We start from the raw sequence: 25,809 nt of genomic DNA, 5'->3' as shown, positions 1-25,809 counted from the left end.
CCACCCACCCTCCCCCAGAAGCCATTTGTTGATGTTAAACCAATTGGAATGTTTGCCAAATTCACATCCCAGTGAGGATTATCTACCCTTGGAGATTAGACATGCGATCCTGATTTCTAAGAGAAAAACGCGGTCGAAAACCAAATAAACATACCTACAAGTACATCTAAGGCGCAAATGGTGGAGACATGATTGTAACACACCACAGTGTGTATTTCGGCAGAAGAAAGAACCTGGACATCAAAAATGATGTTTTGATTTTTAGTTTTAAATGACAACAGAATTGAAATACCTCCCCTAAATACATCCTCTGAAACCAGCAAGGAGATAATCATCTTCACTGAAATATGCATGTAATTCAATGATCCACGGAGAAGAAGGCATCCGAGGTGGCCTGAGCGTGGCTACTCACTCCTGTTTCTTGAGTCACATCTTTATCACGGAGTTCCCAGGTGGACGCCCGTGGACCGTCCTGCACACCACACCCATCGTCGGGCTGAGCCTGCCGTCGGACGTGGCTGGACACCCTCTGACCAAGGATGGCTGCGAGGGCAGTGGTCACCCTGAGGCCTCTTGGCATCCCCAGTGCTGGGAGCAGGAGGCACTGGGCTAGTGTCTGCTGAACTGGACGACCCTCAGGGCAGCAGGATGGGGTGACCACGTTGATCCTGGGGGGCTTCCCTAAGCATCTTGGGCTGAGTGACTGTGCTGGTCTTACAAGTGTGGAACTTGTCTGGTGATAACCAGAACGTGTGATGGGGAAACAGAGAGGCTTGGAATGCAGGCTAGCTTCTGTTCTGAGTGTCCTGCAAGGAGACAGGGGCACTCTCTGCTGATGCCACCAGGCAGGCTGGTACCCGCATGCTGGGCAGCATCTCATAGCCATCCTGAATGGCACATCTCTGTTACCTGCTTACTCGGGACCATATTCCATGTAGCAGCTATCCCTGTGTTTGGTCAAATCCTGGTTCTGAGAATAGCAAATTGGCTCTTATTATTACTGGGTCTGGGGAAGCCCTGATAAGAGGCAGGAGACATGGCCCTTTCCACTTGCCCCCATGGGACCCTGGTGGCCCAGCAGCACCCCAGGTGCTCAGGACACACTGGCCATCCTCGTCTTCCTCCTCAAAGTCTCAGAGCCACGTGGAATTCCAGCCCAGTGGGTATGAGTGTGGGAGTCAGGCAGTGGGGGGCTGCACCCGCCTCTGGTGTACTAGCTATGGGACAGCTTCTCATCTGCAAACGAAGATGACAGCCACCCTCAGCGCCCAGCGGAGGCAGCAGCTTGGCCCAGGTTTTTGTATAGATCACACTCCAGATGCTTAGGATGAGAGCAGAGTGGACCTTCTTGCACACGCAGACCACGACCACTGTCCTGCAAGACAGGAGCACACTCCGCTCCTCAAGTCAGCACTGTGTCTCCTCCCCCAGGGTTCCTTCCTGCACCCACGTTCCAGGCTATTCTAGGTTCTCTTCTCAGAATGCCTAGGAGTGCCCTGGGACAGAGCTGGGTGCAGGGGTGACCACAGTGACAAGGACAGCAGGGATGGAGTCCACCCCTCAAATGGCCTTTCTGGTGTGTGGTCTGGGACAGTTTCCCTGAGCCTGGAAATGGGGTGGCTTTGTTCCGGCTCCTCCCCTCCTCTCCCCCAGCCCACTGGGGACTTGCTGGCATTGAAGAGAGAAGAGGACCGTGACTGAACATAAGGAGGGGGCACTGGCTGTTTGGCCAAGGGACACGCGGACCACAAACAGCAGGTCAGCAAGTCCTGAGCCAAGAAGCTGCCTGAGAAGCCACTCCTGGATGATCAACCGTTGTGCACGTCTACACGAGCCTCCCGTCAGATGTTTGCTGCTGCTGCTAAGTCGCTTCAGTCATGTCCGACTCTGTGCAACCCCATAGACGGCAGCCCACTAGGCTCCTCTGTCCCTGGGATTCTCCAGGCAAGAACACTGGAGTGGGTTGCCGTTTCCTTCTCCAATGCATGAAAGTGAAAAAGTGAAAATGAAGTCGCTCAGTAAGTGTCCGACTCTTCGTGACCCCATGGACTACAGCCTCCTCCGTCCATGGGATTTTCCAGGCAAGAGTACTGGAGTGGGTTGCCATTGCCTTCTCTGCATCAGATGTTTACAAGTCTTTAAATCAGCTGACAACATTTCAACCTCGGTGGCAAATGACCTTGCATTTGTTATAAGTAGTGAGTGTCTCCCTTTGAATCAAGGAAGACTTCTTTTAAGGCTGCATCTGCATTTCATTGTGTAGGTTTTAATTATCTTCAGGGCAGGGGGTCCCCACCTCCTTGAAGGACCCAGTGCCTCCCCAAACACACTAAGCTCCCTCTGGACTTCTTCCTGAAATGCCCCACTGAACCCCACCAACCTGCCTCTCCCAGTCAACACCCTGCAGGCTGCAGCCATGCACAGCCGCCCCTAATCCCCGAGATTGGGCCTTGTGTCCCCTCTGTGTAGCCAAGGCTGTATGCTCCTGTTGTAGTGCCTTGTGTAGGCTTTCATTATCTTCAGCTGGAAACAATAGAAACCCAAGTAACAGTTGGTTAAAGAAAGCAGTTTTGCTTTTTTTTTTTTTTTCACACCAAAGTTTGGAGTGAGGCAGGTCAGGGCTGGTCTGCTCCTTCATAATGACCTCAGGATGAGGTTGATTAACCTACCACATAGGTCCTCTTTGTCTAGAGCCACCTTGCTCAGGGTGGCCACTTCAGCACCAGCCCTCACATCACCATCCCAGTCAGCAGGAAAGAAGATCTCTGAGAGGAAAGGGCAGAAAGCTAAATCAATTGTGTTGTTTAAAGGAAGGGCCGCCACACTCTGCTTCATCTGATTGGCCAGAGTGTAATCACATGGCCATATCTAGCTGCAAGGGAGGCTAGGAGATGTAGCTTTCATTGTGAGTGAACATGCGCCAGCTGAACTCAGTGTTCTATTACTTTGGGGGGGGGGATGGGGTGACAAACATGGGAGGAGAGCTGCCGCCTTGTCCACACCATCTCTTTATTGCTAGTGCTCAGCTTAGAGACAGACTGCTGGATATCCTGAGTGAATAGGTGATGCTTGAATGACTGAGTGAGAGAGTCCATGGTGGGCAGCAGGACCTGGGCATGGGCTCCACTCTGCAAGGGGGGCCCTCATGGGACGGCAGGCCCAGAGCACCCTCAGCTCAGCTGCCCAGCAGCCCCAGGGAGCATTGTGGTAAAGAGGGTCAGGACGCTTTGATTTCCAGATGCCCCAGGGCCAGGGGCTATGAGCAGGCCTGCAGGGGAGGGGCCGTCTCAGCACCCGATGGGGCACTCGGTGAGGTTCCTCCTTGCCTCTGCTCCTCTCCCATCTCAGTGCCACTGTCCTCTCTGACTTCTGGGGTCTGAGCCTGGCACAGAGCTTCAGCAGGTAACCCCGCCCCACTGTCTGCATTTAATTTACCCTGTGTCGCTGGGGCCTGGCTCACAGACAGCTGTGCAGAGGGATCATCTTTTACAATCCAGTTAGCAGCAGACCCCCCAGACACTGGGGAGACCCGAGGCGGTCCCCTTCCCACAGCAAGGCTTGCTGCCCTGCCACGGAGCTGGGCTGCCTGGTGTCGAGAGGGAGGGAAGGGACAGGCAGAAAGGAGGGGGCGGTGAGCTGATACTCTGGCAGGGGGAAAGGGAGGACTCTCCTGAACTTGGCCCGACCAAGAGCGAGAGGCAGGAAAGGCCGAGCCACCCACGCACTTCTCCATATGGCCTCCCAGCTGCGACTCCTTAAGCTCCTCTTGAGGCCAAGCTTGTGGACGACTCACCTTCCTTTCTCTCCTGGCAAGAAAATGACGAGGGGCCTTTTTTTCTGTGTCCCCCATCCTCACCTGGGGTGGAGCAGAGAGGAATCTCCTGAAAGCCAGCAGGTGTCTGCAGCTGCCTCATCCAGCCTGCTCCTCCTGGAAGGAGAAACTGAGGCTCAGAGGGGGCCCAGGAAGTAGGGGCTGGCCAGAGACCACCCCCCCACCATCCAGTCACTAGCATCCTGCTAGGTCCCCCAGGAGGGCCAGTTTTGCACCATTTGCCACCTTGCCTCAATTATGCCTTGACCAAGAATAGCATGCAGTACCGGATGTCAGGAATTTACCCCAATTTCCCTCTGGGAGGCTCGAAGTACCTTGTTTCGTAATTTCCTCCACCCAGTTGATATCATTGGAGGCCTCCTCCTGGGATCACGCATTCCTTCTCTGGATGAGGAAACTGAGGGATGGGCCAGCTGAGGAGGGAGAGAGGGGGAACCCCCGGAAAAATGCTGCCTGCGGTCCCTTGGACAGGCACCGAGGCTGGTCCCCAGGGGAGGCCTGTGGCATCATTCTCGTGTGGCTTTTGCACCCCCAGAGCCCTCTCTCAGCTGACAGCATCCGTCAAAGTCACTGAAAGGCATCACTAAGAACAGAGCCCCCTTTAAGTCCCAAAGGACCGAATGACCCCCCAAACCAAGAGTGAGCTGGGCTGAGGAGGTGAACAAGCCTGGGTCCCAGCCGGGGAGGGTCGCTGGGTAACCGTAGATGCCCTGAGTGGCAGAGGACTCCTGCTTAAACCAAGGCTGGGATTATGTGCCCTTCACCTTCCTGCCCTGGCGTCCCATTCTGTATTTTTTAGTTCCACTTCAGATGCTCCAGATCCACGAGTCCAGTTTAGCCTTCTCCCCCCGCTGATACGTGGTGCTGAGCTCCCCGCCCTGCGTGCCTTCCTAGGGGCTGGGGTGTGCCCGCAAGTCTCCTGGTTTGGGAGATAGGCTCACAAACTTGGCCCCTTGCTAATTATCCCTCCCAGTTGTCCGGCCTGATAACTGTTGCATTTGGAAACAAATGACACCCTTTTCCTACATCTGCTCCAAATTTGTCTCTCAGAAATTAGAGAATTTAGTTATGCGGTATTACATGGCAGTCCGGCCAGGCCTTGGAGTGTGGAACTGATTGGATATTCCACCCAAAATAAGTGGAGTTTCGAGCTCTTTCCAGGAAATTGAGTGGAACACGCAAACTGACATCCAATATTAAATATTATATTTGTATGGTTGTTCTGTAGAGTTCCCTGGCATCCGACATCTGGGAGTGAGATTTATAAATGCAGAAACTGAATACCTGGTTAGAACAGTGCTCATCAGAGCTGAGAAATTAAAATATTACTGTGTGCACTCCAAGGCAGGCTGCTTATAAAGGTGGAGCTATTAAAATATGATTAGCTGACCCGTATTTTGTCTCAAAAATGTCATACACCATTAAAGTTGAGAAGACTTTGATGCATATAGCCCTGGCACAGGCTTTGCCCCGTCAGCAGCAATGTGCTCGGGAATGTTCACTGCAAACATACAGGCCCGCCGAGGGAGGGGCAGCCGCCAGGGCAGCAGGATGCTCAGCACCTGGGGACTCGGGCGCCAGGAGTCAGGAGCATCTCAGGCCGGGGACCAGGTTCCCCAGAGTGCATGGGGCAGCCGCAGGAGTGGGTACAAATTTAAGTGGAGAAGGAAATGGCAACCCACTCCAGTGTTCTTGCCTGGAGAATCCCAGGGATGGGGGAGCCTGGTGGGCTGCCGTCTATGGGGTCACACAGAGTTGGACAAATTTAAGGGAGTGCCAAAAATCTTGGTAATCAAGATAAGTTCATATTTTAGTATAATATTAAAAATCAGACTAAAACAGACAAGAAACAAAAAGAAAACCACCCCGGCCAACTCCTGCCTGCTGTCTGGCTTGTTTTTATAAATAAAGTTTTATTAGAACTGGGGCCAAGATGAGGGTGTAGCAAGTGAGGAAGTGTTGTGCCAATTCAGGACCAGATTCTGTCCTTACTTGAAATTTGATATTTTGTCCATCGGGTTTTTTTTTTTTTTTTAATTCATGTCTTCTTGTCATCCATTTAAATTTAGGGCTCAAGGTAAATCCCTTATTCCGCACCCCCCCCCCCCCCAATGCCACAGCCCAGCCCTGGATGGGAGAGTAGTTTCAGGTAGTGACTCTCTCACCCCCAAGCCACCTTCTTGTTCTCAAGGCGGGCCAGGGAGCTTCTGAAAAGATTGCCGCCTCCCACCCCAAGTGTCTGATTTGGTAGGTCTGGGGCAGGGGCCAGAGGCCATTTCCCTGGAGCTGGTGCTGCTGTCGGGGACTTCACATCTAAGGATGTGGGGAGAGGCTCTGGGGGAGGGAAGCCGAGGGTGAGAACAGGGAAGCTGGAAGCAGACTGTGTCCTAGGGACCCTTGCAGTGCCTGAAGGAGCACCAGACTCTAGCGGCGTTTCCCCGGCGCTGCTCCTGAGTCCCCATAGGAAGCTTCTGTGAAAGACAGATTCCCAGGACCCACTCCAGACCTTCTGAATTGGAGCTGGCCAGGGCGTAGGAAGGTTTATCTTTGACCCTCTCCCAGGTGGTTCTGATGCCCACAAGTTAGAACCAGCCATGATACCTACCCCCCACCTCCCCATTATGAATTCTTGGCAGGGGGTTATTTTAAAATACCACTTCCTGAACCCAACCCAAACCGCCTGAATCCAGATTTCTGGGCACCACCTTAGGCATCGCCAGCTTGTGGAACTCTCTGGATGCTTCTAATGTGCTCCATCGGCCAGGCCTGACGAAGCTTGAGTTCAAGGGCTTTTCCAGGGCAGACCCCTCCCCCCACCACCCATCATCACCATCGAGAGGAAAGAAGCGCCTGCGCTGCACCGGCTCAGGGAAGGAGCGGGGGAGGGCCACAGCTGATGGACCACATCTGGGCAGACAGCTGTCGAAGAGCGGGTTGGTGCAGAGTCATCGAAGAAAATTGCATCTGAGGACGTCGGGCAAGTCACCGTGATTCTGTAGGCTGGTTTTCCTTTCAAACCACTGAGGCCTGGCGTGGGCCCAGATATAATAGAATTGACCATACTGCCCACTTAGGATGCAGACCTCCCAGCCTCGTAAACGGCCTGAGAGATCTGTAAACTGAAGCACCAGCCCCATCTGCACCCCGTCATTTGTTTGGCTTGGCAGAGGCGAGGGTTCGTGCCTGGCATTATTACTATTGCGATGGGATTTTCATGGTGATTCACCTCCCACAGCTCAGCCTTCCCCTCACGGCCTATGAAGGAAACCTCTCTGACGTTGGTGTTGCCACTAAGATTCGTCAGGGTGGTTGGAGCCCCTGGGCCTGATCGGGGTTGCGGTCGCTGTGCTCCGGCTGCTGGGAGGGCTGACCCGTCTATGTTCTCGGGGCCCTTGGCCCTCTGTGCGTGGCACACATGGTGAGTGCTGGCTTCACGCGGCCAGTCTGCCCAATGCTGGGCAGGAGGGGCCGGAATTCATGCAGGGGCTGCTTCTGGCCGAAGCGGCCGGCTCCATGGCTCAGCCTTCTCTCAGCCACCAGCCCAAGGAGGAAGAGAAGTTGAGTTAACCTCAAATGTTGGGCAAAGTTGAACGTGTTAGGTGTGGGGCAAGGCTAAGTGTATGTGTGCGTGTGTGTTATTCTCTCAGTTGTGTCTGACTCTGTGTGGCCCCATGGACTGTAGCCTGCCAGGCTTCTCTGTCCATGGGATTCTCCAGGCAAGAATACTGAAGTAGGTTGCCATTTCCTCCTCCAGGAGACCTTCCCGACCCAGGAATCGAACCCAGGACTCCTGCGCTGCAGGCAGATTCTTTCACCGTTTGAGCCACCAGGGAAGCCCATGGGGCAAGACTGCCTGGGTTCACATCCAAGCTCTGACACAGACCTTCTGGGTGTCCTTGGACATCACCTAAAAACTCTCCATGGGCCTCAGTTTTCCCAGCTGTTAAATTAGTATTTAACTCCAGAACACTACATGTGCTCACCCTGTCGTGTTGGACTCTTTGCAACCCCAGGGACTGTAACCCACCAGGCTCCTCTGTCCTTGGGGTTTCCCAGGCAAGAATACTGGAGCGGGTTGCCATTTCCTCTCCCAGGGGATCTTCCCCATCCAGGGATCAAACTTGCATCTCCGGCATTTCCTGTATTGGCAGGCAGATTCTTCACCACTGCACCACCAGGGAAGCCCAGAACACCACCTAGGGTTGTCTAAATAGAAAATGGAGTCAGCCATGTAGAGCAGTCTTGGAACAGTACATGACCATGAGATTAACTTATCAGATGTCCGTCTGTCTAGCCATATCTCTATACATCTTTTTTTTTTAATTTATAGGTATCAGACCTCCCCTCTGGGGTCCAATTATTTAAGCTGAATGCCTGTGTTTAAGGTTTTCACAATGCACATTTGCAGTCCCTGCTGAAAGGCAGCTGGACCTTGGTAGCCTGAGGGATGGAGTCAGAATCTGGAAATTTCTAGGCAAATGTAGAGGAAAAAGGAGGACTCCAGGGTGCTCCAGGAAGAGGGAGCTTCAGGAGCAGAGGTGCCCACTAAGGACTGGGCTTACTGAGGGCAGAGGCTGAATGCCAATCACGCCACCCTCCCCTCTGTAGGACTTGGCACAGAGCCGGCTCATCAGAGCCTCGGGCAGGACGGCTGCAAGGCTGTCCCTGGAGTGCCATCCTTGGCACCCTTCTGGGTGCTGCTGGAGCAGGTGGATCTGTGGCTCCACTCACCACACCGAAAGGGCCTGTGGGAAAGTCGGCCTTTGCTCTTCCCCAAAAAAGCCGGCCTGGGGGCGGGGGTAGAATTGTGCTCCCCCATTAACTGTGGGATAGTCCAGACACACAGGGAAGTTACAGCGCATGCGCGGCAGTCACCCACACTCCTGCCACACCTCCGTTCTCGGGCTCACACCTCACTGTTCTTGCTTCACCTGTCCCTCTGTCCATCGCTCCATCCATCACTTCTAGATCACTTTTATTTTATTCTGTATGCAGGCATCAGATTGCTTGACCTCTGAGGCTAACTAATTGTAGACGAATGTCTCTGTTTGAGGTTTTAATAAGGGGGAGCCCCTAAGAAATGCAGCTGGGGCTTCTCGATGTGATTCCCTCTTGACACATGTGCACGAGGGTGGGAGGGCAGTTCCTCGGGACAATGGCCCTGCTTCCTCACCTCTCATCCTCCTCCAAGAGTTAACACTGAATTTCCTCAAGCTCGAAAGAAAATCAAAAATTAAACAACTCTGAGCAGGTTTCTTTTTTCCTTTTATAACATCATTAATCTTTCCACTCACCCATCCATCCATTCATCCACCCATCCATCCATCCCTCCTCCATCTACCCACCCACCTACCTATTTAAACATCTACCCATCCACCCACCTATTTAACCATCTACCCATCCACCCATCCATTCATCCATCATCCAGCCATTCACCAATCTATCCACCTATCTACTCATCCACCCATCCACCCATCCTTCCATCTATCCATCTATCCATCCACCCATTTATCCATCCATCCATCCATCCATCCACCCACCCATTTATCCATCCACCCATCCATTCATCCATCATCTATCCTTTCCTCCATGCAGAATACATTTACCCAGAGCATCATTATTAGTTACCCTGCGTCTCTCATGTAATTCCCATGACAACTGTCCTAAACAGGTACTATTATTATCTTCTTTGGCTACGTGAAGAAACGGAGGCCCAGAGCTCCCACGGATGGCACTAGGACTTGACCCCAGACCCAGGGAGCTGTCCACACCAGTGCTCAGAGCTGTCTGACTCTTCCCCCCACAGGGCCCTGGCAGTTCCAGAGAGCCAAGAGTGGAAATGGGTGACCCCACCCTCACGTACAGAGCTGTGATCTCAGAAAGTAACATGATGGCCCCCAAGTTTTAGGGAGCCCCCAAACCTGGAGTGTTTCTTCTGGGGAGCTGGGGTTTCACTTCACCCCCATCTGGAATACAGGGAGGGTCAGCTTTGAGACTGGCTTTGGGGGCTTTTCCTGGAAGGAGCACGTCCCACCCATCAGAGTCTCGTGCAGTCATGTCTGGGAACAAAACCGCATTTCCTGTGTTTACCAAAGCTGTTCTGTAGGATGAGTGGAGACCCAGGTCACTCAGCCCAGGCACATTCCGAAGGGACCAGCCACCCGGGAAGCAGTCAGGGTTGGGTGCTGGGTGGGGGCTGTGCAGGCATAAGCCCCAGGATGGCTGGGTGACCTTGAGGTGCACGTGCGGTGGGTCCTGAGCCCCATTGCCCTGCCCTCTGCTGCAGTGAGTGAGGGTCCTCAGAGCGCGCCTGACCCTCTGTGTGCCTGGGCAGGATGGAAACAACTCCAGAGACGGCCCCAGGACAAAGGCGGGGAGGAGGTGGGAGTGCACCTCAGTGGTCTCTCTGGTTGATGCCGGGCTTAGTGGAGGGCTCTGTGGAAGCCCACCTAATTCTCCGGGAGCCCCAGCTGCTGGTCCTGTGTCTGCAGGGTGAGGGCTGATGGACCCGCCTTGAGGCAGCCCATCTTCAACTTGATTTGGAACATTGGTAGCACCAGATGGCGTGTTAACCCGCAGATGACCTGGCCTACCCCCGCCCCTCGCCCCTCAGCTTCATGAGGGCTGGGTGACACTGGGGAATTGACTCCAACCAGGTTCCAAGTGATGCTGTTGCTGTAAGTCTGGGGCGCCAGACCTTGAGAAGCACCCCTGGGTGCGTATCCATCTTTGCTAACAGCATGTGGGCCAGTCCTGCCTGTAGGCACAGGAGCCCTCAGTAACTGTGCCACAGCCAGCTCTGATGGGCACAGCCGCTCAGAGCCCCTGCGGAGGACCCGGCCACGGCCCCCAGGCTTTACCTGCTGGTCTCCTGGCCGACACGGGTGTACCAGCCATGTGCTGCGCCGTGTTAGAAGCCAAGGCCCAGTGGAGCTAAGACCCATCGGTCTTCCTTGCTGGGTGCCACCCGCGGCTTCTCCTCCGTGCAGTGGGCCTGTACCCCGTCTCAGATGAGGTCGTGTGTGATGAGGTCACGGGTCCAAATGCTCAGCATAGAGCACACACGGGCAGCTGGTGGCACCGGGGCCTGTGGGGCCAGCGGGCCATCTCTTTCCTGCCTGAAGCCTTGCTGGCCCCTCCTCAGGGGTTCCCAGCTCCTCTTCTGTCCTCATAAGAAATGATCTTTCCGTAAGCAAGCCTCTACCCATGGAGTCTGGTCAAGAAATTTCCCCAATCTCCCTCCCTCCCTTCACCTCCTTGAGGTCAAGTGGAAATGGCCGCCAAACAGGGCCCATGGACGCGTCAGGGCCGCCCAGCCAGCCCCAGCCCCTGCCCTGGGCCCTGTGCCCCGGTGGCCTGATGGACGGGTTGGGCGCAGGTCCTGGCCACTGCCCAGGTGTCGGGGTGGGGAGAGGGTGTCTGCGGCCGGCGGGGGCGGAAAGCGCCAGGCAGGGAGAGAGAGAGGCACATGAATAATCCGCTGACCTTTCCTCTCCGTGTTTGGGCGAACCTAAGCCTGTTTACAATAAACCCCAGGGAGATTTTTCATCCTTCCAAATGGAACAAGGGTTATGTAAGCAGAGAGACCTGGAGCTCGGCAAACACCTGCTCCGGGGGGCCCCACGGAGGGAGACGGGGCGGGGGGGAAGAGGGGCCCTCCGCTGACTCATGACCAAGTTCAAGATGACACGGGCTCCATCAAGCAGGAGACTGCTGGGAAGGGCAGAGGGTGCTTCTGGGGGGCATCAGATGGGCCGTGCTCTTGGGCCACCCTCCTCTGCAGCCTGCGCAAGTCAGGAGGGCTCACTGTTTTGTACCTCCACCCCCCACCCCCTCCAGGAGGCTACCCATCTCTAGAGTTTATTTCAAAATGACCCTGGGTGTCCTCCGTCTTTAAACACGGGCCTGCATATTTCCTGATGATAGTAAGGAGGACAAAAGCCACTCACCCCTCCTAGGTTTTTGTCTTTCTGCTTTCTACATCCTTGGGGACTATCAGTGGCAGCTCGACCCAGGTTGTTTATGTACAATGCTGGTCTTTCATCTTAGGGTTTAGGTAGATGTATTGTGCTAAGTAAGTTAAGCCAGACTGGGAGTGTGAGGTCAGCAACCCACGCTTTGGAGGGTCTGCAGGATTCCTTTTGGAGGGTCTGCAGGACCAGCTCTAGGCTGGTCAGCACCCTGTACCATTCATGATTTAGACAAGGCTGGTTCAACCCCACTTGGGGTGACCTCTCCCCACAATTTCCCAAATACAGACCTAGACTTGCCGGTCCAGAGCAATCTTGACCTCCAGCTCAGACCACACTATGTCACAGGAGAGGAAGGAAGGCTTCTATAGTGCCCCCAGATGTCCCGCTCTGGCTTTCAGATTCTCTGGCAGGCAGTGGCGGGTGGCATTTTCCGAGATGGCTGAGGGGAGATCTCCCCACCTGCCACGGGTGGGGGTCTGCGCTCTCCTCTGTTTGCATCTCAGTGGCCCCGCGCCCACAGCAGAAGTGGAGCCGTCTGACTGCCCCGAGGGGGCCCGGAGAGGGGACACACTTCTGTGTGGTCCTGTCGGGACATTGCTTCTGGGAACCCAGCCACCATGACGTGGGGAAGCCGAGAGGCCTGCACGGAGAGGTCGACGTGGAGGGAAGCAAGGCTGCAGATTCCCAGCTGACAGCCAGCACCTCCCCCAGCATTAGCACCATCTTGGAGGGGGGACTTCAGCAGCACCCGATCAGGCTGCCAGGGCTGCCGGAGCCGGGTCTGCAGCCCTGGGGGTCCAGCTCCAGAGCCAGTGGCTTCTCCCGCTGGCAGCCACTCCTACGGGTTACGAACTCTCCTACCCCTCAGGCCCTCTTCGGCACGGCCCCCACTGCCTTTCCCAGGCTCCTCCAAGGCACCCACCACTTATCCAACCGTCCAGCCATGTGCCCGGTGATCCGCCGGCCGCAGACCCCTCCCAGGCTTCCCGCCACCATTGCACCACTGTGTCCTGGGTCTGGAATGTCCTCCATTGTAGAAAGCTGCCCACCCATGTACGAGGCCAGCTGGGCTTCAGAGCTTCTGCTGGAGTGTGAAGAGGGCAGCGACTCCCAGAGCTTTGGACACACAGAAGAGCCCAGCCGTGATGTGGGGTGTGTCCTGCACGTCCATGCGCTCAGCCCCGAGAGGACCAAATGCAGGGTCACTGCGTGTTTCCCGGGTGGCGGGCTGCCTGCCTCACTGGTCCACCCTGCTCACCCCAACACCAGCTCTCCTTTCGTTCGTCTGATAGGCCTACCTGCCCCCCAACCTAGCTTTCTCTGGGTCCCACATCCATTGACATGTCCACCAGCAACTGGGCAAAGCCTGGTCCCCTGACCCCAACTCAGGGTTTTCCATTGCACACCACTCCTGCAGAGTGTCCTGTTGGGCTTTCACAGTCACCTCAGTAATGAATCCTGTCTTCATCTTAAAGGCCTGGGATCCCAGGCCCAGAGAAACTGAGTCACGTGCGGAGGCCGCACGCTTAGGAAGCAAGGCCTGAACTCGGCCTGTCTGCTGACCCACCGCCTCTCTCCCCGTCACCCCCACTTCGCAGCAGTGCCACCTGCTGCCCCCGCTCCTGCAGCTTGCCAGCCTGGCTTGTAGCAGCGCTAAGGCCCTGTCAGTCCCGTCCTGTCAACCTCCTGTTGCCCGGCTCCCTGGCACTGTTCCTGAGAGCGGTGAGTCACCCAGCCCCAGGGCAGCCCTGACTCACTCGCCACCGGAGCCCTCCAGCTGGAGCGTTCTCCTCACGCCCGAGCCCGTTTCAACAAGGCGGGGACAAATGGCTCAGAGTGAGTTGTCCTGGCATTGCTGTCCCCTCTCCTGGCATCCCAGAGGCCCCACGTGCCTCCTCTGTGCCTGGTGGACTCCCAGATACCTTAAGGCATTTGGCTCAGATGCCCCTTCCCTCAGGAAGCCCTCCTGGCTTCCTCCCTCGTCCACTCCAGATTTGAACACCCTCATCAGGGCCTTTCCCCAGTGTTCTTATTACTCGTTGCTGCCTTGCAGGACCCTCAGCCTCACAGGACTCCCCCACCTGGCCCTACTGTGCCAAAGCTCAGAGAGGTTGGGACATTTGCCCAGCGTTACACAGCTGGGAAGTGGCAGAGCCAAGCACACATTCAGACAGATTGGAGCCCATTGCTTTGCCTGCGGGCAGTGCAGCCTAGTGGCCAGGGAGGCGAGGAGGGCTAGGAGGCTGCCCCTGCCCCTGGTGTGTGGCCTCGGGCAGGTGACTTCACTTGTGACATCATCCTCGAGGCGCCTCTGGACTCTGAGTGACCACATCCCAGGCTCAGATATGAGGACAAGGCTGGCCGGCCGAGGAAGGGTGCCTGCTTGTGCCTTCCTCCACCCCCCAACTTTGCTTCGTTGCCTCTGCTCTCTGCTTTAGCCTGGACCTGACCCCTGACCCCAGGGCTCAGCCAGCAGTGCTGAGTGAGGTGTCTGCACCTGTACAGTCAGGCCACCTGTGGTGGTCATTCTTTGGCTGGCTGTCCACACCCTGCCCGACCAACCAGGGCCTGCTTACCTACCACCCCCTATGCACAGGACTGATCTTCCTGCATGCTCGCCCCAGGCCCCAGTGGTGATTGTTCTAATCAAAGGGGCCCTTTGCGGCCTCGTGCCCACTGCTGGTTTCCCTGGTAACTAATGAGCCCACCTGAGGTCACGTCCCCTGTAACTGGTAACCTGCCCTTTTCCGGGAGCGAAGCCTGCCACCATGTCCTGCCCGCCGTCCACCGCACACAGTGGGGCGTCTCTCTAGGACCCTGCTTCAGACATGTAAGCTCCCTCACCCATTAAACCACAGATGTCTCTGTCGCTGCCTCTGGCTCTTTCTTCAGTCTTGAAGCTGCACAGACACAGGGCTTGCAGGCCTGCAGTGTGCAGTCCTAGCAAAGCAGCCAGGAGACCGAGGAAGTTACCATGAGCGCTGAGACATCGGGAATCACAGGGCGGGGGAGGAAAGCTGCGGGGGCGTCCACTAACGTGTGGACACTGACGCATTGCCGGGGCAGTCCCGGTCGGCTGTCCACTGGCAGGTGGGCCCCGTGGTGACTAGTGGAGGGCCGTGTCTGGAGAACAGTGGCCTCTAAGGTGTCGTCTGCTGGGATGTCAGAAGTGAGTCTTCTGTAGTTGGCTATGAAGGCTGAGTAGAAGGAATTGATTTTTCTCTTGTGCCTTTGAGATGTAAATGGTCTCCCTGGGCTTGCTGGGACTTTGTGATCTCTAAAAGTGAAGGAGAAAAAACTTTTAGGTAAGCTCTATAAAAATAATTATGTTTTGGGAATGTCTATCTAAAATAGTCTCTCCAGACTTTGATGTCCTGAAACTAAGTTAAATGAAGAGAATCATTGACTACCTGGGTCATTTAAAATAGGAGAAAATACTGGAACGTTAATGACTGGACAGGTCTTAAGTTTACCTACCCTTGCCTTCTTAGGAGAGGAAGACTAATGCATAAGTTTTCCAATCAGGAAATGCACGATTACATACTTCTTGGTTTTTGCCAGAGATTAAGGTTTCAAGATTATATTCAGTTGTAATTCTTATAACCAAGTTTATCGATTACATTGGGCTCAAGTGTTTGTGTGTTTTTAAGTCTTGTCATTTTTAGACTGCTGTACTCTGATGCTTTGGCAAAAGTGCTTCATTTTCAAGAAGATTAATAGCAAGGACCTGTTGACATTAACAGAGCTCTGATAACTTTCAGATTATATTGCTGAACTGGGTAAGAACTTAAAAATGCTAATGGAAGAATTGATGGCGTCATAAAAAGTTTACGAAAAGATTGGTTACTGAATGAACAGGTGAACATGGTTATATTTTTCATGGGTTTTTGTCTGTGATGTGTCTAGTGTGTTTTTTGCTTTTTTGGCTGCATCTGGTCTTAGTTGCGGCACGTGGGGTCTTTGGTGCATCACGTGGGGCCTGTCTGCGGGGCATGAACTCCCATAGTGTTGCTCAGGTTCTAGAGTGGCAGGTTCAGCAGTGGCTGCATTCAGGCTTAGCTGCTCGGTGGCGCATGGGATCTTAGTTCCCTGCCCAGGGATCTGACCCGCTGTCCCTTGCATTGCAAGATGGATTCTTTACCGCTGGACCACCAAGGAAGTCCTTGTTACTGGCTTCTGTCTGTGTTTTCCAGGTAGAGGGAAGCCCTTCCCCTCAAGTTGGTTATGATTTATAGAAATTTGGTCAACTATACCTGTGGGTAGGATTGAAAGTGTTTTCTTTTCTCTCCGCCTGGTCTCTCCAGAAATTGGGGACCCTTGAGTTCTGAGCAGCCTTATCAGCTGAATGGGAAAGTCTGTCTCCTGGCATGTGCAGGAACCTCAGTATTTGGGGGAGGGTGGGATCCACCAAGGTGGAACCCGATGGCAGGGCTTGGGTGTGACTTTCCTTGAGAGGCCTGTTGGGAATTCGGTCCTCCTGGGGAGTTCTACCTCAGCCAGTTTGGAGAAGCCTAGGTGATTGTTTGACCTGACTTGTTTTGCAGATAAAGTAGTCCTGAGTTGACTGTGTTTGGTGGCGATGAGGGTAACTTTAGAGAGAACAATACTGTGTTTCAGTGGATGCCAAACTCTCGTTTTAATTGTGGTCTGTATGTGTTAGCCGCACTGTCGCCTTGATGTTCTGGATGGAAAGATAACTGTTTAGTGAAATTGTCACAGTGTAACCTCTCATGAAGTGTGACACTGCTTGCTTTAGGTCTGCGGGTAAAAGCAACAATGTGTGTGTGTGTGACAGTTGGGTATAAGTGATAAAATGTATAGCCGATAAAGTGTTTCCCCATTAGCACACCCCTGAGATCTGACTCGTTTCCCCTCTCTGTGAATGACTAGGTGAACGGAAAGGAGGCCTGGCCCCTAGGGACAGGATCTGAACCTGGTGAAGGAGCCAGCACCCCAGCGCTGCAGGACAAATGTTTGGATCAGCCGTGCTTTCTACTGTAAGACTTGCAATCGAAAGGGGAAGTGATGGAAGAGCCTGCAGGTACTGAGTATGGGGAAGTCGTTCTGGCTCATCCATGGGTGAACGTAAACTTCACCGACCAGAGCAGCCTGTTCCGTGGCCTTTAGACAAGCCTTGTACACCTGCTGCGGCTGTTGAGTGAAGGGACGTGTTTGAAAGTCAAAGTGGAGCGGCTGAAGTCCAGATGTCCAACGTGGCTGTCATAGACGTGACTTTGGACATGCTCTCGTGTTACTGAAAACCTGAGTTTTCTGAAGTGTATTGCAGACCAGGAGAAAACCACCGGTGGGTGTGGCGTTATCTCTGAACGTGGTCACTGTGTGTGTTCTGCTCAGTTGTCACCACTGCGCCTGCGCCAGGCCTGTCAGGTGTCTTTCGTTTCGTCCCTAGTCTAAAGAGGGAACTCCACTGGAGGCTGAGCAGCCTCGCTGGCCTCACTGGAAGCTGAGTCTAGTTGCTGGGGCCACAGCGAAGTGCCGTGGTGGTCCTCCTCTGGTTAGTTAGTTCAGTGGCTCAGTTACACCCAGCTCTTTGTGACTCCTTGGACTGCAGCACGCCAGGCTTCCCTGCCCATCACCAGCTCCCAGAGTTTACTCAAACTCATGTCCATCGAGTTCGTAATGCCATCCAACCACCTCATCCTCTGTTGTCCCCTTCTCCCGCCTTCAATCTTTCCCAGCATCAGGGTCTTTTCCAATGAGTCAGTTCTTCGCATCAGGTGGCCAAGGTATTGGAGTTTCAGCTTCAGCATCAGTCCTTCCAATGAATATTCAGGACTCTGCACCTCCATGAAAAATCGACCCGGCCGCTGTGCCTCTGGGAGAGGCGCAGGCTGACCACGGGGGTTGAGACTCCCCGCCTTCCCAGCCCGCGTGCTAGTGCACCAGAAGGACACACCGGTCAGCGTTAGTGTGCGGCTGGCTGGCCGTGAACCCCCCGGGCCAGGCTGTGTGGGTGGAACAGGCTGGCTTCTGGATGCACAAGTCCAGCGAGAGGAGCCAACCGTTTGGAAAGACCTGATGGGTCCCCTCCTCATGGCATCCAACGTAACGGGGCGGGGGGCACACCTCTAACTGTGCTGACTCCTGGCTCAGCGCCCAGAATGTTCCCTTTAGAGCCAGCCCCTCCCCTGCCCCTGGGAGCGGCTCTGGGTTTGTGAAACCCAGGGATGGCACGACTGTCCCTGTGACTGGACAGGGCTCCGCTGCGATTGAACCCTTCTCCGTTGACCCGGTAAGTTCACCCGCATCCGGGCTCAGGACTGTTCTGAGCAGCCCAGGTCTCTACCCTTGGTCCTCACTGGCAGCTCCTGTCTGTGCTGTACCTGTGGCGTCTGCTTGCACAGCCCGCTGCACGTCTGACCCCAGGGATATGGCAGAGAAGGGGCACCAAGACTGGAGAGTCCTGCACGGTTTGCACGGGTGGGGCATGTGGTCAGGCCACTCAAGGGGGCCGCTCTCTTGCTATCTGTCCACCCCTTGCCCGACCTGCCAGCTTCACCTACCCGCTACACACAGGACTGACTTTCCTGCCTACTTACCCCAGGCCCTACCCAGCTAGTGACTGTTTTAATCAAAGGGGCTGTGAGGGGCTTGCCCCTCTGCTGGCTTCCCTGGTAACTAGTGAGCCCACCTGATGTCAGTTCGCCTATAACTGGTAACCTCCCCTGCCCCGGGGAGTGAAGCCTGCCACCTTGTCCAACCCCCTGTCTGCCCCACCTAGTGGGGTGTCACTCTAGGACCCTACATTAGACAGTGTTAAGCTCCCCGACTCATTAAACCACTGATGTCTCTGTCGCTGGCTCCGGGCCCTTTCTTGGGTCTTGAAGCTGGACAAGCACAGGGCTTGTGGGTCTGTGGAGGGCAGCTCAGCAGCCCCTGAGGTGCCCTTATCCCTGCCTCCCTCCCCCTGCCGACAGCCTCCCCTCTCCCCAGCCATAGGACTCAGTCCTGCTCACAGAGGTGCAGGCAACAGAGGCTATGAGTGTGTATTCTTTCTGGTGCCTAAAGGTAAATTTTGTCCTGGTCACGCGCATCCATGCTACATGTTCACAGTAGAAAAGGTAGAAAAACCCAGAGAAGCAAGAAGAGATTGTGGGTAATCCTCCGCCTAGAGATTAAGTGTTTTGAATATCTGTGTCCTTCCTTCCTGCTTTTGATGCGGCTTCAGGAACGTGCTTTGTTGTATCCATTTTCCTTAGATCTTGCATATATTATCTCACTTTATCCTTAAACAGTTCCATCAGGTTTGCATTAGTATAAGCCCCATTTTATTGAACTGAGATGAAGTAACTAGGTGAGTTATAAAGATACTAAATGCGAGAACAGTGATATAAACTCAGCTAAACGATTGACTGCAGACTGTATTCTTGCCCACATAGGCACCTCCCCACAACACACATGCAAACCGACAAAGAGATGAAGTTGAAGGCACCTTTGAATTTTTTTTAATGTAATAACGGAGCAGGAATGTGTTTCTATTTCACTAAATAGGATCCCCCTGCATTTTTGGCCCCTGTCTCCCTAGTCAGTCTGTTAGTGTTGGATGTCTAGATAAACATCACAGCGTTGAACATCTTAGAGTTAAATCTCTTTGCACACATCCTTAATTATTTCCTTTCTATAAATCCCTAACAGCGGGGAATTCAAGTCACTGTTTATTCATACTTGCAATTTTGGTAGTTATTGCTAAATCGCCTTCCAGAAAAGCTGAATACATTTACACTTCCAAGAGCTGTATCTGAGCAAGATCAACAAGGGTTTGAAAAATCTTTCTTCACTAGGGTTCTGGTGTCTTAGAGGCTTTTCTAGCCATTAGCACCCCGACCATGGTCCAAGGAGGAATATTCCAATTACCTGGGAAGCTGGGCCAGCACTCTGTGACGCCTGGGAAGGAAGGAAGGAGGGAGGGGACAAAGGACAGGGGGGCTGCATCCTGCTTGAAAAAGGCTGTTCCTGGGGTGAGGGCATTTTGTCTTCCACCTTACTCCTGGGTCAGGAAGATCCCCTGGAGGAGGGCACGGCAACCCACTCCAGCATTCTTGCCTGGAGAATCCCATGGAGGAGCCTGGAGGGTTACAGTCCATGGGGTCGCAAAGAGTCACACACGACTGAGTGACTAAACCACCACTCCTGCACGAGGCTAGTCTTTTTAAGGGAAGGAGAGAGTTTACTTATACTGCTGGGAGCACCCCAGAGCACCACAAAACCTGTGTTCAGGTTTGAGAGAAGACTCCAGGAGGAGGGTTGAAACGACTGGGCATGAACTCAGGAACTGTCCCCACAGTGCAGGGCAGGTGAAGGGGGTTGAGAAGAAGTCCCCGCCGGTTGGCCATGACCCGGGAGCGCTGCAGGTTCCCGGGGTTCACAACCAGCCACGCCTCCATGGGCTTGTCACACGTGAACCCCAGAGGCTTCCTGCCAACTTGGGTGCCAAAGCAAATGGCTTTCCAAAGGGCCCGCAGTTCCCTGGGATAAGCAAGAGGAAGACAGCCTGGTGCAGTGCAGAGACCCTAGGTTCCAGACGGGGATAGACCTTGGCTGAGATCTAGTCTCTGTCGGGCCAGCCCCCAGGGCTCCTGGCGGGGATCTCACTTCTCGGCTTCCCTTGGCACAGCTCCTGGGTTGCAGGGCTGTGAAGACCACAGGTAGTTGACCTCCAGGGCCTGGTGCACAGACCACAGATGCCCATAAATGGGACCTGTGCTAACTTTTACCTGAAATCGAGAGGTGAATGAATGTGATCCCAAACTGGAGACTCCCCTGCTCTACCCCTGCTATTGCAGCAGCTGAAATATTGGCTACAGGTGAGGTTAATAAGCTCAGTGATGGCTTTTCATCACTCCATTTTTTAGAATCTTTCAACAATCTCACTGAGCCCCCATTTTACAGATGAGAAAATAGAGGGTCTGAGAGTTCTAAATGGGTCAGCTGAAACCCACATTCTTTCCAGGGAGTGAAAGTGTAAATCTCTCAGTTGTGTCCAACTCTTTGCTACCCCATGGACTGCAGACCACCAGGTTCCTCTTCTGCGGGGTTGTCCAGGCAAGAATACTGGAGTGATAGCCATTTCCTACTGCAGGGATCTTCCCAACCCAGGGAAAGCGGGTCTCCTGCATTGCCAGCAGACTCTTTCCTGACTGGGGCACCAGAGAAGCCTTTCTAGGGAGACCACCCCCCAGAAAAACCCCTGTAAGAAAATGGCAAGTCATCTTCCAGTGATTGTGGCAGTGGGGGCCACACGCAGTCCGTGCCTGGGGAGCCAAGGGTGGGGGCAGGGAGGCCGGCTGGGAGAGGGGCCCCGGGGTCAGCCCCTTAGACGTGCATCATAGGGCAGGCTCAGCTCTGCTAGGAGAGCCCGCCAGCTGCAGAGCTGCCCTCACCCCCCATTCAAGAGAAGCTGTATCTGAGGAGGTGTTTCTGCCAGGCTGTCTCACGTTGGGTGTAACTAGGAAATGGTTATTAATGCTTAAGATTTCATAAATTTTTCCCCAATTAGAAAGGGGGTCCTGAAAAGCCATGTCTGCTTCCCATAATTGGCAAGTGTTCCCCAGATGGCTGTTCAGCCACCTTGAAAATCAATGTTTTCACGACCCTTGACCCCTCCCGCGCTGACGAGTGTCTCCTGCAGGTTGGTCCCAGGATGAAGACAATAAAAGCAAATATATAACAGCAAAGGCCCGAGGTTAATGTCTTTAACAAGATAATGTTACTTAAGGGAACTGTAACGCAGATCATTCCAAAATTCCACGTATTCGCTGCAGCTCCAGCTGTATTCTGAAACCAAATGTGTGTGCTGCCGGCGCGGCTGGCCGTGCATGGGCTCTGCGTGTGCGCGGCTTCCTTTGATCACGTGTCACACAGTTGGTTTAATACCCTAATCATTCAAAACCCCTAAAAGCTACGGAAGGTGGTTTGGGGCAACTGTGGAGGTTTTTGCTCCTCGGGCCTCGTGTTTTCTGGATTAATGGTTGTCCCACCGCCAAGCCAGACTGATACCCCCTGCGGGACCCTTTGCCAGCGAGGGTTGTTGTCCCATCACCCAGTCCTGTCTGACTCTTTGTGACCCCATGGACTACAGCACGCCAGGCTCCTCTGTCCTTCACTGTCTCCCGGTGTTTGCTCAAAACCATGTCCATTGAGTCGATGATGCCATCCAACTCTCTTAACCTCTGTCATCCCCTCCTCTTGCCCTCCATCTTTCCCAGCATCAGGGTCTATTCCAATGAGTCGAATTTTTGCATCAAGTGGCCAAAGTACTGGGGCTTCAGCATCAGTCCTTCCAGTGAATATTCAGGTTTGATTTCCTTTAGGATTGACTGGTTTGGTCTCTTTGCTCACCCTCAGTGAAGGTGACAACTGAAAAACTCCGCTTAGCAAACAGGTGTTTTGATTTCCTGATGCCAAACACCTGGCCCTCTGGAAATGTTCAGATTTAATCTGGATTTGGGCGTCAGGGGAATGAGTTTGCACCCTGGTAGGTAGATTCCATTTGTCATTGATATGACATTTCATGCCATTGTGTATCCTCCTCTCAAGCCACAGTCCTCAGAGAATAATCTCAAGAGAGTGAGCACAAGGGTCTGGGACCAGGAGCATCACCTGAGGTTTCCCTCATGTCTGTGTCATTGTCCAAGGTAGACCACTTCCTGGGGCTGGGAGGGCAGATTCAATCCCTTACGGCATGGTGCACGCTTACCAGGGTGGCTGGAAGCAAAGTTTGGGCACCTGCAGCGCGTGTTGGCCAAGTGGGGAGGGGTGGGCAGTCCTGCTGCAGGGGGACCGGTGCCCCCATGGAGAGGGCGCTCGGGTTGAGGGGTTCCCCTGGGAGCTTCACTGGAGCTGGGACTTGGAGGCGCTGGCCAGAGATGAGACGAGAGGGGATGCCCCAGGGTGGGGGCGGCCTCACTGAGGCCCAGGAGACAATCTGGCCTCGATCCCCACCACTCAGGGACCTTTCAGAAACCCACCCCAGGGGCATTGCCCTCCTTCTCAGAAGCCCTCCAAGACACATGGTCGGCATCCAGCTCATCCCTTGCCCCCAAGTCCTGCCTCTGCTTTCCAGGCGGGAAAGACCAGCTCTCTCCCCGCTGCCTCCCTCTAGGCTTCAAGGAAGGAGGAGGGTGTTGGGCAGGGAGCAGATGAACAGGCAGGTCATCCGTAGCACCTCCTGCAACCTCCCAGCACAGTTCCATATCATCTCCATCAGCCCAGGGCCCAAGAGGGCGAGCCGAGTCCAGCCCCGAGCGGGCTGTGTGTAGACTTCAGGCTACTTCAGGTTTCCTTTTTGGACTCTCAGGAATTTTCTCGAGTATACACACATTGCCTCTGTAGCCAGGACAGTGGTTTTCAAATTGAAGTATAGTTGCTTTACAATGTTGTGTTAATTTCTGCTATATGGCAAAGTGACTCAGTTATACACACATATGCCTTCTTTTTTTAACATTCTTTTCCATCACGGTTTATCCCAGGAGATTGGATATAGTTCCCTGTGTTAAACAGTAGGACCTAGTTGCTTATCCATCCTATGTATGTAGTAGTGTGCATCTGTTAGTCTCAAACTCCCAGTCTGTCTTCTTCCCCTTTCCCTCCTCCTTGGCAACCACAGGTCTGCTCTCTCCGGCTGCGAGTCTGTCCCTGTTCTGGGGATCGGTTCATCTGTGCCGCGTGTTAGACTCCACATATAAGTGATATTTTGTGATGTCTGTCTCTCTTTCTGACCGACTTCACTTCCCGTGATAATCTCCGGTTGCACCCATGTTGCTGCGAATGGCATGATTCTGCTTTTCTTTATGGCTGAGTAATGTTCCACTGTGTATATGTTCCACCTTTTCTTTACCCAGTCATCCTTTGATGGACATTTAGGTTGCTTCTAAGTCTTGGCTACTGTAAACACTGCTGCAGTGGACATAAGGGTGCCTGTATCTTTTTGAATTATAGCTTTGTCTGGATATAGGCCCAGGAATGGGATTGCCTGGGTAGTTGACTTTTTAGTTTTTAAAGGAACCTCCATACTGTCCTCCATAGTGGCTGCACCAACGTACATTCCCATCAACAGTGTAGGAAGACTCCCTTTTCTCCACACCCTTTCCAGCGTTTGTTATTTGTAGACTTTTTAATCATGGGCGTTCTGACTGGTGGGAGGTGGTGCCTCACTGTAGTTTTGATTTGCATTTCTCTAGTAATTAGCCACGTTGAGCATCTTTTCATGTGCTGTTGCTCATCTGTATGTCTTCTTTGGAGAAATGTCTATCTAGTCTTCTGCCCATTTTTCAATTGCATCATTTTTTTGTTGCTGAGTTGTATGAGCTGTTTGTCTATTTTGGAGATTAAGCCTTTGATCACATCATTTGCAAATATTTTCTCCCATTCTGTGGGTTGTCTTCTTTGCTTTTTTTAATGGTTTCCTTTGCTGTGTGAAAGAGGAGAGTGAAAAAGCTGGCTTAAAATTCAACATTCAGAAAACTAAGATCATGGCATCCATTCCAATCACTTCATAGCAAATAGATGGGGAAACAATGGAAACAGTGACAGACTTTATTTTGGGGAGCTTCAAAATCACTGCAGATGGTGACTGCAGCCATGAAATTAAAAGATGCTTACTCCTTGGAAGAAAAGCTATGACCAACATAGACAGCATATTAAAAAGTAGAGACATTACTTTGCCAACAAAGGTCCGTCTAGTCAAAGCTATGGTTTTTCCAGTGGTCATGTGTGGATATGAGACTTGGATTATAAAGAAAGCTGAGCACCAAAGAATTGATGCTTTTGAACTGTGGTGTTGGAAAAGACTCTTGAGAGTCCTTTGGACTGCAAGGAGATCCAACCAGTCCATCCTAAAAGAAATCAGTCCTGAATATTCATTGGAAGGACTGATGCTGAAGCGGAAACACCAATACTTTGGCCACCTGATGTGAAGAACCGACTCAATGGAAAAGATCCTGATGCTGGGAAAGATTGAAGGTGGGAAGAGAAGGGGACGACAGAGGATGAGATGGTTGGATGGCATCACTGACTTGATGGGCATGAATTTAAGCAAGCTTTGGGAGTTGGTGATGGACAGGGAAGTCTAGCGTGCTGCAGTCCATGGGGTTGCAGAGAGTTGGACACGTCTGAGTGACTGAACTGAACTGAACTTGCTGTGCAAAAGCATGTGAGTTTGATTGGTCCCATTTGTTTATTTTTGTTTTTCATTTCTATTGTCTTGGGAGACTGAACTGAAAAAACATTGGTACAATTTATCAGGATATCTTTTTAAGAGCAGGAGAGGGCTGTCCTGTGGTGCCCATGAGCCTGACTTTACTTTCTGGACCCTGTGGGGAGAATCTTGGGCTTGCCTTGTTTAGTCTTTAACTGGCTGGTGCCCACAACTCAGTATGGGCACCCATCAAGATGGTTTTCCCATCTTTAGGGTGATAGGTCTTGATTTTGAAGATCCTGTCTGCATTCTAAACTCTTTTTCAGGTACTTAGTTCTCAACACGTCTCAAGGTTTTAAGGCACTGGAGGTTTCAGAATAACAAACACTTTACTGTCTGAAAGTGTGAACTACCTTCAAAATCCCTAGGCAGACCCAAGGCACCCCCTCCTGGCCTACCTCCCCTTCTCTGAGGCCAGCCAGCCCTCCTCCTCCCACAAGCAGAGTATTTTTAGAGCATTTTCAACCACTTTTCATTGAACCTTAGTTTTTTTCCCTCCCCCGCACCCACCAAGTACCTGAGGTGTAGAAATGAATTTATAACAGGAAGCCTTTGATTTTAGAGCCTTTATGTTTTTGAAGTCTTCCAAAGCCGGGCTGTAAAACAACAGGCTCCCGTTTAAAGGAATGTCACATTCTCCACGCGGGGGCTGGCACCGCGCTTTCCTCGAGGTGGGAGGGGCACGTCCTTGTGCCGAGAGCAAGGAAGCACCCGCCCCGCCGAGGAAGTGGGGGTCTGGGATGCAGGCACCTCACCGCGGGTGCCCATGCACATCCCTGCTCCCAACT

Source organism: Capra hircus, chromosome 18 (genome assembly GCF_001704415.2).
Source record: "Capra hircus breed San Clemente chromosome 18, ASM170441v1, whole genome shotgun sequence".
NCBI lineage: Eukaryota > Metazoa > Chordata > Mammalia > Artiodactyla > Bovidae > Capra > Capra hircus.
Note: the sequence above shows the minus strand (reverse complement) of the source record.